Raw genomic sequence first — 9752 nt, 5'->3', positions numbered from 1 at the left:
GTGAAAAGTGATATTAACAAACCTATGAATAACAGTTTTCACAACAGACTTACTTAGTCCTGGCAATCTGGGGGACAAATTAAGCCCTGGATGGCGAGGTGAGTAGGGAGGCAGCGGGGGGCCAGAGATGATGGGGGGGATGAGTCCAGGGACTGGAGCCCTGCAGCTGTGCAGCCAGGGACTGGGGCCGGAGGATGCAGTGGGGGCCAGGAGTGATATGGGGGGGAGGGTGAGCTTGGGGCTGGCAGTCACTGCCGCACGGCTGGGGGGCAGGGCTGGATCGCGTGGTATGATGGCTGGAGTCCGAAACCCTGCGGCTGGAAATCAGAGCCCACTCCCGCACTGCCAGAGCCTGGGGCCAGAGGACGCAGCGGATGGGGTGTGGGGGGGGTGAGCCTGGGGCCAGGGCCGGGGTCAGGGCTCAAAGCCCTGGGGATGGAGCCCGCTGCCACACAGCTGGAGCCTGCTACCCGCCACCCCAGGTCTGAACCCCAAGCCCCACCGCTTGCCTTCATTTGTGGCTCCAGAGGGAGATAGGGCCGAACCCCTGCTGGCAGCTCTGGGGGAGGGCCCCTGCTTTTGCCCCTGCCAGGAAGCTGTGGCTGTACAAAAAGCCCTTGGAGGTTGCATGTGGCCACAGTGGCCGCATTTGAGAAACGCTGCTGTAGACTAGCAAAACTACCAGCTGCACTGATACCTATTTGTACCAGTGCAGCTTACCTCTCCTTTAAGCTGGGGGAAAACAGTTGCTTTATACCACCTTTGTCTATCTACACCAGGGCTTCGCCTACACTTAAAAGTACTATTAGCTTAGCTCCATTGGTCAGGGGTATGAAAAAACACCCCTGACCAACATAGCTATGCTGACAAAATCCTCAGTGGAGATGCAGCTATGTCAACAGAAGAGTGCTTCTGTCAACACAGGTAATGTAGTTCAGGGACGTGGCATTCCTACGTCTGGCCCCATGGATCTCAAACCTGGGTCTCTCAGTATCTTGGGACTCATCCTACTCCAATCCTCCACCTAGCAGCTTAGAGACAGCACCTGGGACCAGGGTCCATGAAGCACAAGTGAAGCACAAACCCTGCTCCTACATTCTGATTTGGAGACCTCCAAAGCTCCTGACTGGGCCACAGTCCCTATGTAAGTCAGGGAAGGAAACAGGAAGTTGTTTGACCAAGTGAGCTTTACCCTATCCAGGACTGCTGGTTTAGTGTTTACCTGTTCCAGCCTTCTGATCCTGACCTGGTATCCTGATTTGGCCTGACTGTTGGTAAGTATCTCCTGGTTTCTGCCCTCTGGTTTTTCTTGATTCTGATATCTGGGTGTTCCAGCCCAACCTGATTCCTGGTATCTGGCTCCCTTGGCCTGTGCCTGATGCTAGGCCAAGCTAACCATTCCCTGGCCCTGACATACATTGGCAGCAAAACTTCTTCTGTAGTGTAGACATAACTTTTGCACTAGTGTAGCTACACCCATGACTGGCCATCAATGGCTGTAACAAAGGCAAACTCCAGTGCAGACAAGGTGTCAGATATCAAGATAAGAACCTAGATAGAAAACTCACCATGAAAATTACTCAGGCAATCAATCCCATAGTAGATTGTTACTGAAGAAAGCGGCATATTTTCACTATGGTCCAAAATGTGCCTTTCAAATCTTTCCTTAAAACTCATTTCTCCCACAAGGCTCTTATCCTTCTATCTGAGGGTTATATACTGCTTCTCATCACTGTATTATCTGAGTACATCTTGTTCTCTCTTCCCAAACTCCTTATCATCCCTTTAACATGATGGAAAGAGAGAAGACAAAGTTTAACATAGAGCTACAAGACAAATGCTGAATATAGTTACTTGCTCAGTCACTTGTTTTTGCTGAATGCCATTTTTATCTTTTTTCTACTGATGTTTATATTCTAAACTCCTGGAAACAGGGACCTTGACTTGTAAAGCACTTATCCTATTATAGGCACCATAAGCTAAATTAACCCGTGCTCTTGCACAACCTGGCCCAGGGAGAAAGGTTGGGACAACTTATGCTTTCTCAATTCTTGGGCTCTTGGAAGGAGGATAGCTCAGCCTACTAGCTTGCACACGGTTTCCCAAGGCCCCTGTAGAAGCCAGGAAATAGATGCGAAGCAAGAGCATCCTAGAAAGCCCCTTTTGCTGGTGGAACCATACTGTTGCTTAGGGCTTGTCTACACTGACACTTTACAGTGCTGCAACTTTCTTGCCCTGGGGTGTGAAAAAACACACCCCGTACACTGCAAGTTTCAGCGCTGTAACGTGCCAGTATAGACAGCGCACCAGTGCTGGGAGCCGCGTCCCTCGTGGAGGTGGGTTTTTTAAGAGTTCTCTCCCAGCGCTGTGCTGTGACTACACAAGCCACATTAAGGCTCTGCCGTGGCAGCGCTTTAACATTGCCAGTGAAGACGTGCCCTTAGATTGTAAGCTCTTTGGAGCAGGGACTGTCTTTCTGCTCTGTGTTTGTACCAGAGCCTAGCACAACAGGGTTCTACTCCATGACTTGGGTGCCTAGGTGACCTGGTAATATAAATAATGATGATCTGCATGCCATTGTTCAAGCATAGCTGGTGCAAAAGGACTGCAAACTATCTGTGAACTGGGTCTATCATAAATAAAAATGTGTACTGTGTATGTCTGTGACTATTACCTTAGACTGAGAAGGAGTTAATAGTGTAAACAGCTGACTACAGAAGTCAAGAGATCCTCTACACTTCATTCCACCTCATGGCTTATTACAGCACCAAGACTAGAGTGTAAAAACAACGAGGAGTCCTTGTGGCACCTTATAGACAAACAAATGTATTTGGGCATAAGCTTTCGTGGGCTAGAACCCACTTCATCAGACGCATGGAGTGGAAAATACAGTAGCAGGTATCCATGCATGCATCTGATGAAGTGGGTTCTAGCCCACAAAAGCTTATGCCCAAATACATTTGTTTGTCTATAAGGTGCCACAAGGACTCCTCATTGTTTTTGCTGATCCAGAAAAACACTAGAGTGTGTTGATCATTAGCAACAAAATCCAAAGGGAGGTGAAACCTGCCTGGGTCTAGGTTTTCAAACAAAGTGGATTCAGTTTGCAAAACTTTGGAATGAAGTGGGGCCCAAACCGCTTACCCCCCTCCTGGGGGTGGGAGACACTGTAACCCCTCTCTCCTTGTTACAAGGGGAGGGGTTTGGCTGAGTTTCACCTCCATGGTTCAGGTTAACACAAAACAAACCGTGTAGAACCCAGGTGAATTGAAATGTTGCTGTTTCTCCCCCTCCCCCGGGAAATGCCCGGCGCGGGGAGCCCCAGCTCTAGAGCGCAGACACGGGGTTAGGAGAGACGGTGCCTCCCGCCCCTTGCTGCAGGGTGCCCCTAAATCTAGCTCCCGTTATCACTGGGGGGACGCAGGGGTGCCCCCAGACATTAGCGGCGGGAGGGCAGGGGGTCTCTCCCCGGTATCACTGGAGCGGGGCAGCGACCGTTACCTCCGAGTTGGGGCAGGGGGCTCCTCCGCCTCGCAGGGCGCCGCCATCTTGCCGGTGACGTGCAGGGCGGGCCTGTGACGACACAAACAGCGCCCTCTCCCACTTCCCTACTTTGGGTGCACTGAGCATGCTCACCCGAACTGAGCATGCCCAGTAACCTTCGCTGTTACCGTTGCCCTCGCTGTGCCCTTACGTCTACTCCTAATTTGCGGCCGGTGTGACGACACAAACGGGGGAGGGTTGCTGTTTCGGCGGGAAAGGCAGCGAGAGAGTGGGGCACCTGAGCCGCGCTGTCTCTTGCCTCCCCGCGCCCCCTCGCCAGGGGCGAGAGTGACTGTAACACACAATCCCGTCCCCGCTGTTCCCTGACCCGCAGCAGTGTCCCGCCCCTAGACCGGGGAGACGCTGTTGCGGGAGGGCTGAGTGAAATACCATTCCTACTTGGTGGCCAGACATGTATAAGCAGTTTCAGTAACGGAAAGCTAGAGGGAGCCAGCTGCAGGGCTAAAATGGCCCCAATGGTTTCTGTGCTGGCATCTCTCAGGACCAGCTCTATAGGTGACTAGATCGCAACTTCCTGATGAACCAACGTCCCTCCCTTCAAATCTGCAGAGAAGGGGAAAGACTGTCAGACAGCAAAATCACCCCCACTACAAACACACCATTCACCTGTGACTGTGTCCAACACGTGCGAAAATCTCTCCCCCCACCCCGCCCCCAGAAGGGAACTGTCAAATATAAGCAAAATCACCCTCCCCGAGTCCCAAATTCCCCCCGAAGGAGAGAGACCGAGGCAGTGTGCAGCCACCTTAAGCTGCGGTGAGACTGGTGGAAAGGTTTCAGACCTACAAGAATACTGTTTGAGATCATAAAAAGAATAAACGGGGGGGGGGGTTGTCAATATCACCTTCACCCCATGACTGGACCTGTGTTTTAAGGTCCCATCTACAATACGAATAAAACTGTTTCCAACACAGTTGTCTCCTGACTCAAGTACAATATTCATTCCATTTTGGCTTCTGCTGTGCTTCATTAACCCACCTAAAGTCTTGGTAGGGTGGTGTTCGTGGGTCAGGAGTGACTGTTGTAAATGGGTCTCTTAGCACATTTATAACTGTACTGTAATGTGTTGTAGATAGAGGCTGACACAAACATCAGAAGCTTCACGCATCATGCTCCCCTGTTCACTGGTACACTGAAACAGGAGGGGGTACCCCCTCACTGTGCATTTAGGAGAGGTGGGAGAGCCCTGCTCCCCCTTTGAATCTTCTCCCTTTGCACCTTTGCGCATATCTCCAGAAGGAGAGGATTTGACATACAAACTCAAGTTTAAAATTTATTTCCAGTGATGGAGTCTCTCTTCTCCACTCCCTACCAAATAAGTGAGACTGGAGGCAATAGATGTCAAGTGTAGAGTAGGGTTAGAAAGCAATAATAATTTAAAATGAATGGCAGGTATAAAGCTAGTGGAGAAGGACAAGAATATCAGAAACATTCCAGCATTCAACTTGGTGCTACATCACTTACACTATTCCTGTCAAATTGCTTAAAATAAATATTATTGAATCCAAAGCACAGAGCAATGAAGAGAAACTCTCCTTCAGGGCAGTTTACAATAATCAGAAGGTTTTTTTAAAAACTCTGCTTCTGTGACCCTGCAACTAATCAGGCAGATGACAAATCTAACTTAGTATAAATGACACTAATCAGTATTTTAAAAACATTTATTATAAAAATATACCTGACAGCATGAGAGGAAATCTGGGTATAGTCAACATACTGAGTATAGGTTTTTATTTAATCAATGGTGATGATTTAAAATGGATCTATTTCTTGTAAATCAATAAATAAGCACAAAAATATGTAAACTTGATAGTTTTGCTATTCTTTCATGTTTTTCTGACTATTTTACATAGGGTATCAGAGCTGATTGTGTAAAAGATAAATACTGATTTGTAACACACATACAATAGTGTGTGAAGGAGTTTCTCTCCCTTTTAAGTTTTCAGTGACAAATCCATTTAATTCTTCACAGCACTTTTGTTTTTCTTGCTATGTTTACAGTAATGTGAATGTTACTCCTTTGTAACACTACAGGTGCCTGAATTCTGATTCTTTTTTTTTTTTTTAATTATTGCTGAGCTTTCCTTTTCAAATGTTACACTATGGCTGATGCACCATGGTATGAAATGTCTTTATTTCTTTGCAAAATTAAACATCACTTTTTTTTTTAGATTAAAGGCAATGTAAAAAAAGACCTTTTGCACCTCTTGCACTGTTTCTGGTGCACTGAAAAGCTGACATAAGAATAAATGGTTTATCAAGACATTGTAACAAACCAGTGTCCTTTACTAGATGGAATCAGGACAGCTCAACTGTCACTTTAACTCAAGTGATAGGGGGCTGTGTTTTTGGAGTTTGGAGATTAATCATATTGCTATGACGTTCCAAGTGGCTGTGCTGCCACGGTATGTGCTGGTAATTGTGAAATCTTAGCTGCCCATAGCTTTTAATGCAATATTTTATTTTTATAACACTATTCTTTCTAAACTAACATATACAACACTGATTGAACCTGCTGTGTGTTGGCTAGCATTGTTCTGTTTTAATATGTATTACAGTAGCACCTGGAAACCCCAAATAAGGTTAAAGCCCAGTTGTGCCTGGCATTGTACAAACACCAAATAAAAGAGTCCCTGCCCCCTCAAAGAGCTTGCAGTTGAATTAGGCAAGAGAGACAAAGGATGTGCAACAGATGTGAATTGACTTGCCCAATCAGGAACAGTGCTAGTGGGGGCTTGCAGGGCTATAGCCACCCCAAAATGTGCATTAGGCCCTCCCCCCGTAGCTACCCCTTCCTGCGCAAAGACCAACTGTTACACAGAAGTACTGTAAGGGTGGCATGGTATGACATTGTCACACTTACTTCTCCGCTGCTGCTGGTTGCGGCACTGACTTCAGAGCTGGGCGTCTGTCCAGCAGCTGATGCTCTCCAGGCGCCCAGCTCTGAAGACAGAGCAGAGAGAGTGGCGGCTGCTGGTTGGGCTCCCAGCTCTGAACAGAGCACCACTGCCAGCAGCAGTAGCAGCAGAGAAATAAGGGTGGCGTATTGAGTATGAGGGAAGGGTTGGGGGCATAGAAATAACAACAAACGTGGAGGATGGAGCATATGGGGAGAGTGAGGAGGAGGAGTGTGCATAAGGGTGGGGAATCACAGACAGGGAAAGGGGGCGGATACATATGGGAGCGGGGAATAACAAATATGGGGAGCATGCATAGGGGTGGGGGATCACAGAGGGGAGAGGTGGGGCTTGGCTAGGGGAGGGTGTCACAGAATGGAGGGCATTATTGGGAATGAGGATCACAGAGTGGGAAGGGGGAGCATGCATGGGGAGGGGGATCACCAATAGAGAAAGCGGGGAACATGCATAGGGGAGGGGGGATCACAGACAGGGGAAGTGGGAAATGGTTAGGGGAATGGCGGGTGTGGACAAGGGACAGAGAGCCCCGAACAGAGGGAGTGTGGTAGGGGTGGAGTCCCAGACAGGCAGGCACCATGCGAGAAGGGGACTCTTATTTTATATAGTTATGTAGCACCAATGTATTATATATTCATAGGTGCTGGAACTAGGGGTGTAGGGGTGCTGCAGCCCCCTGACTTCCCACACTGGGAATGACCGCGGAACTTGTGTAAAGAGCAAAACATTATATTCCTATATCTTGAGTCCTTGGAGAGGACTCAAGAGAGAAAAAGTAGCACAAAAGACCTTGCTCTCTAGAACCTCTACCATGAACTACTGTAAAAGGAAGTCCTGGATACTACAGTGATTGGTGCTGCCTAAATATATAAGGGGCGCTGGAACAATTTTTATAGTGGGGGTGCTGAGAGCCATTGAACCAAACTGTAAACCCTGTACATGATGGAAACCACTTCAAGTTAGGGGGCTGCAGCACCCCCACACCCCTAGTTCCAGCACCTATGAATATATAATACATTGGTGCTACATAAATATATAAAATAAGAGTCTCCTTCTCGCATGGTGCCTAGCTGTCTGGGACTCCTCCCCTACCACACTCCCTCTGTTCGGGGCTCTCTGCCATTTTTTAGTCTGTTACAGGATGTTTTGTTCTTGTTCATTTGTTTCATGTTCTTATTACATCTCATATGATTTTTAACATGGTTCCCTATAAACACAAGTCACACAACAAAACAAAACAAAACAAAAAGCTAACAAGTTTTATGCCTGTTTGCATTCATATATGTATAGTTCTTCAGAATTGGATCAGTGTTGCTGACAATTCCCTGACTACACAAGACTTGAGCTATTGCCTACACGGTAGGGTATCATCTCTGACCAAAAATAAAATAAAATAAACAAAGCAGGCTTCTACTCCTTGAGCTAAAGGAGAAACACCACCAGCTTTTGTAGTACTAAGTTTTATATCATCCGTGTACCATCTACAAGAAGGTAACACAATCACACACACATGTGAGCAGGTCTGGCATTCCATCAAGTGGAGGATGTGTTACAAAATTTTGCTTTTATCTTTTAAAATAAAAGTTTAATGTCAACAGATGTAATTCTTGGCAAGTAGTGAAGTGCATATTCTCCTGATGCCCTGTTAACAGCTGAATACTTGGTTTTCCTCTTGTGTTTTCCTGTCCATTTACTGAAAATTTATTTAAGGTGCTGTACATATTCAGATTGCATTTACAGAGTGCTTCAAATGATGTTTTAATCACTGTGCAAAAAGTAAAATCAATTAATTATAGAGCTCATTTATGTCAAATAAAATGTTTGGGATAAATAGTTCAGACTTTAGCTTGCATGGAAACATAGAGGCAGAGGGCACATGGTTGTTGTAATGTCATAGGCAAATCTATTGCGAAGTCTTGGGTCAAAGTTAACAAGGTCTCTGACATTTACTTGCCATCTCCAGTTTGTTTTTTGGAGTGGGACAGTTTTGCACCCTCGAAGTATAGACCTGGATTTTCAAATCTGTATGTGCAAATTGGGATTTGTACATGAATATAGATATGTATTTGTGCAAATTCTGAGTTGTGCATGCAAACAAGGTACACAGAGAAGTGCTGGCCAATGTTTCTGTGTATGAGTTTCTAAATCTGACCCATATATGGTAATTGGAGGAAGAGATCCTCTAGATCAGTGGTCTCCAAACTTTTTTGATCGCGCACCCCTATCAGTAAAAAAATTTTGAGCACGCACCCCCTGCAATGCTGGCTCTACCACTTTTGCCGAAACCAAAAAAAAAAAAAAAAAAAAAAAAAAAAAAAGCCGCTTGGATGAAGGAAAATAAAAATAAAAAATGTGCTCCTTCTGCCGCGCACCCCCAAGGATCCCCTTGCGCGCACCCCACTTTGGAGACCACTGCTCTAGATACAATGGATTATAATTAGTTAGTGAAGGATCTTGTATGGTGGATTAAAAATACCTAATTGAAGGGTATGAACTATATGATCGTGCATTTTGATTGGACTGTAGCATTTTGATTTAGATATTTTGACTGAAAAAAAATTAAACATCTAAATAAAGTCAAACAATCAAGAATCAAATGATCTATGGCAGAAGTGAAAAGGCATGTACTAGCAGTGTAATGGCAGAAGGAGGAGAGAAAAGCTTGTATGCAATGTTGTTGTAGCCATGTTGGTCCCAGGATATTAGAGAGACATGGTGGGTGAGGTCATATCTTTTGTTGGACCAGCTTCTGTTGGTGAGAGAGACAAGCTTTTGAGTTTACACAGAGCTCTTCTTCAGGTCTGGGAAACATATTCAGAGTGCACATTCAGAGTGTCACAGCTGCCGGAAGATGTCATTATGATCAATGGATTCAGTTGTAATTCAAATGTAAAATGGCAATAAGGGAGGAGAGAGTCACCTTTTTTTACTTCTGTTTTTGTAAAGAAAGCGAAAGCCATCACTGAAGCTGGAAGGTGCCATTGACAGGTTGGTTGTATTTTGTGCTAATGAAGTGAGAGGCAGAGTTGTACTAGAGCTGAGCCACTAACCAGTTTTGAGATGTTGCATCTTGGATTTTGAGTAAGCCCTGAAATAGCACAGATATTTTGCTGCTATTTGAAAAACATTTTAAACATTAAATTGTCTAAAACAAAATCTGTGGGAAATTCCCCCGCAAGCTCTCTTTCATAATGGTTGCTTTAGGAGAGGATTGGAAGTAGCCTTTGTCTATCCTTCCTACTTCCCACTTTTGAAATCCTATTAGAGCTACCT

The 9752-nt window shown here is 45.8% G+C and overlaps 1 protein-coding gene across 1 annotated transcript in view; it reads right to left on the bottom strand.

Moving 5' to 3' along the window:
• The window catches only part of LOC112117533 (transcription elongation factor A N-terminal and central domain-containing protein), a 30970-nt gene extending 27417 nt beyond the window's left edge, over positions 1-3553 (bottom strand). The window contains exons 1-2 of the transcript XR_003369651.1: positions 3502-3553; positions 1569-1783 (exon numbers count right to left, since the gene is read on the bottom strand). The gene's annotated coding sequence lies outside the window, so the exon portion shown is untranslated. The remainder of the gene's footprint in view (positions 1-1568; positions 1784-3501) is intronic.
• Positions 3554-9752: the final 6199 nt, after the last annotated feature.

This window comes from Terrapene carolina, unplaced genomic scaffold, assembly GCF_002925995.2.
Source record: "Terrapene carolina triunguis isolate 2854851 unplaced genomic scaffold, T_m_triunguis-2.0 Scaffold22, whole genome shotgun sequence".
Classification (NCBI taxonomy): domain Eukaryota; kingdom Metazoa; phylum Chordata; order Testudines; family Emydidae; genus Terrapene; species Terrapene triunguis.
This window is presented reverse-complemented; position numbering and strand designations above follow the sequence as displayed.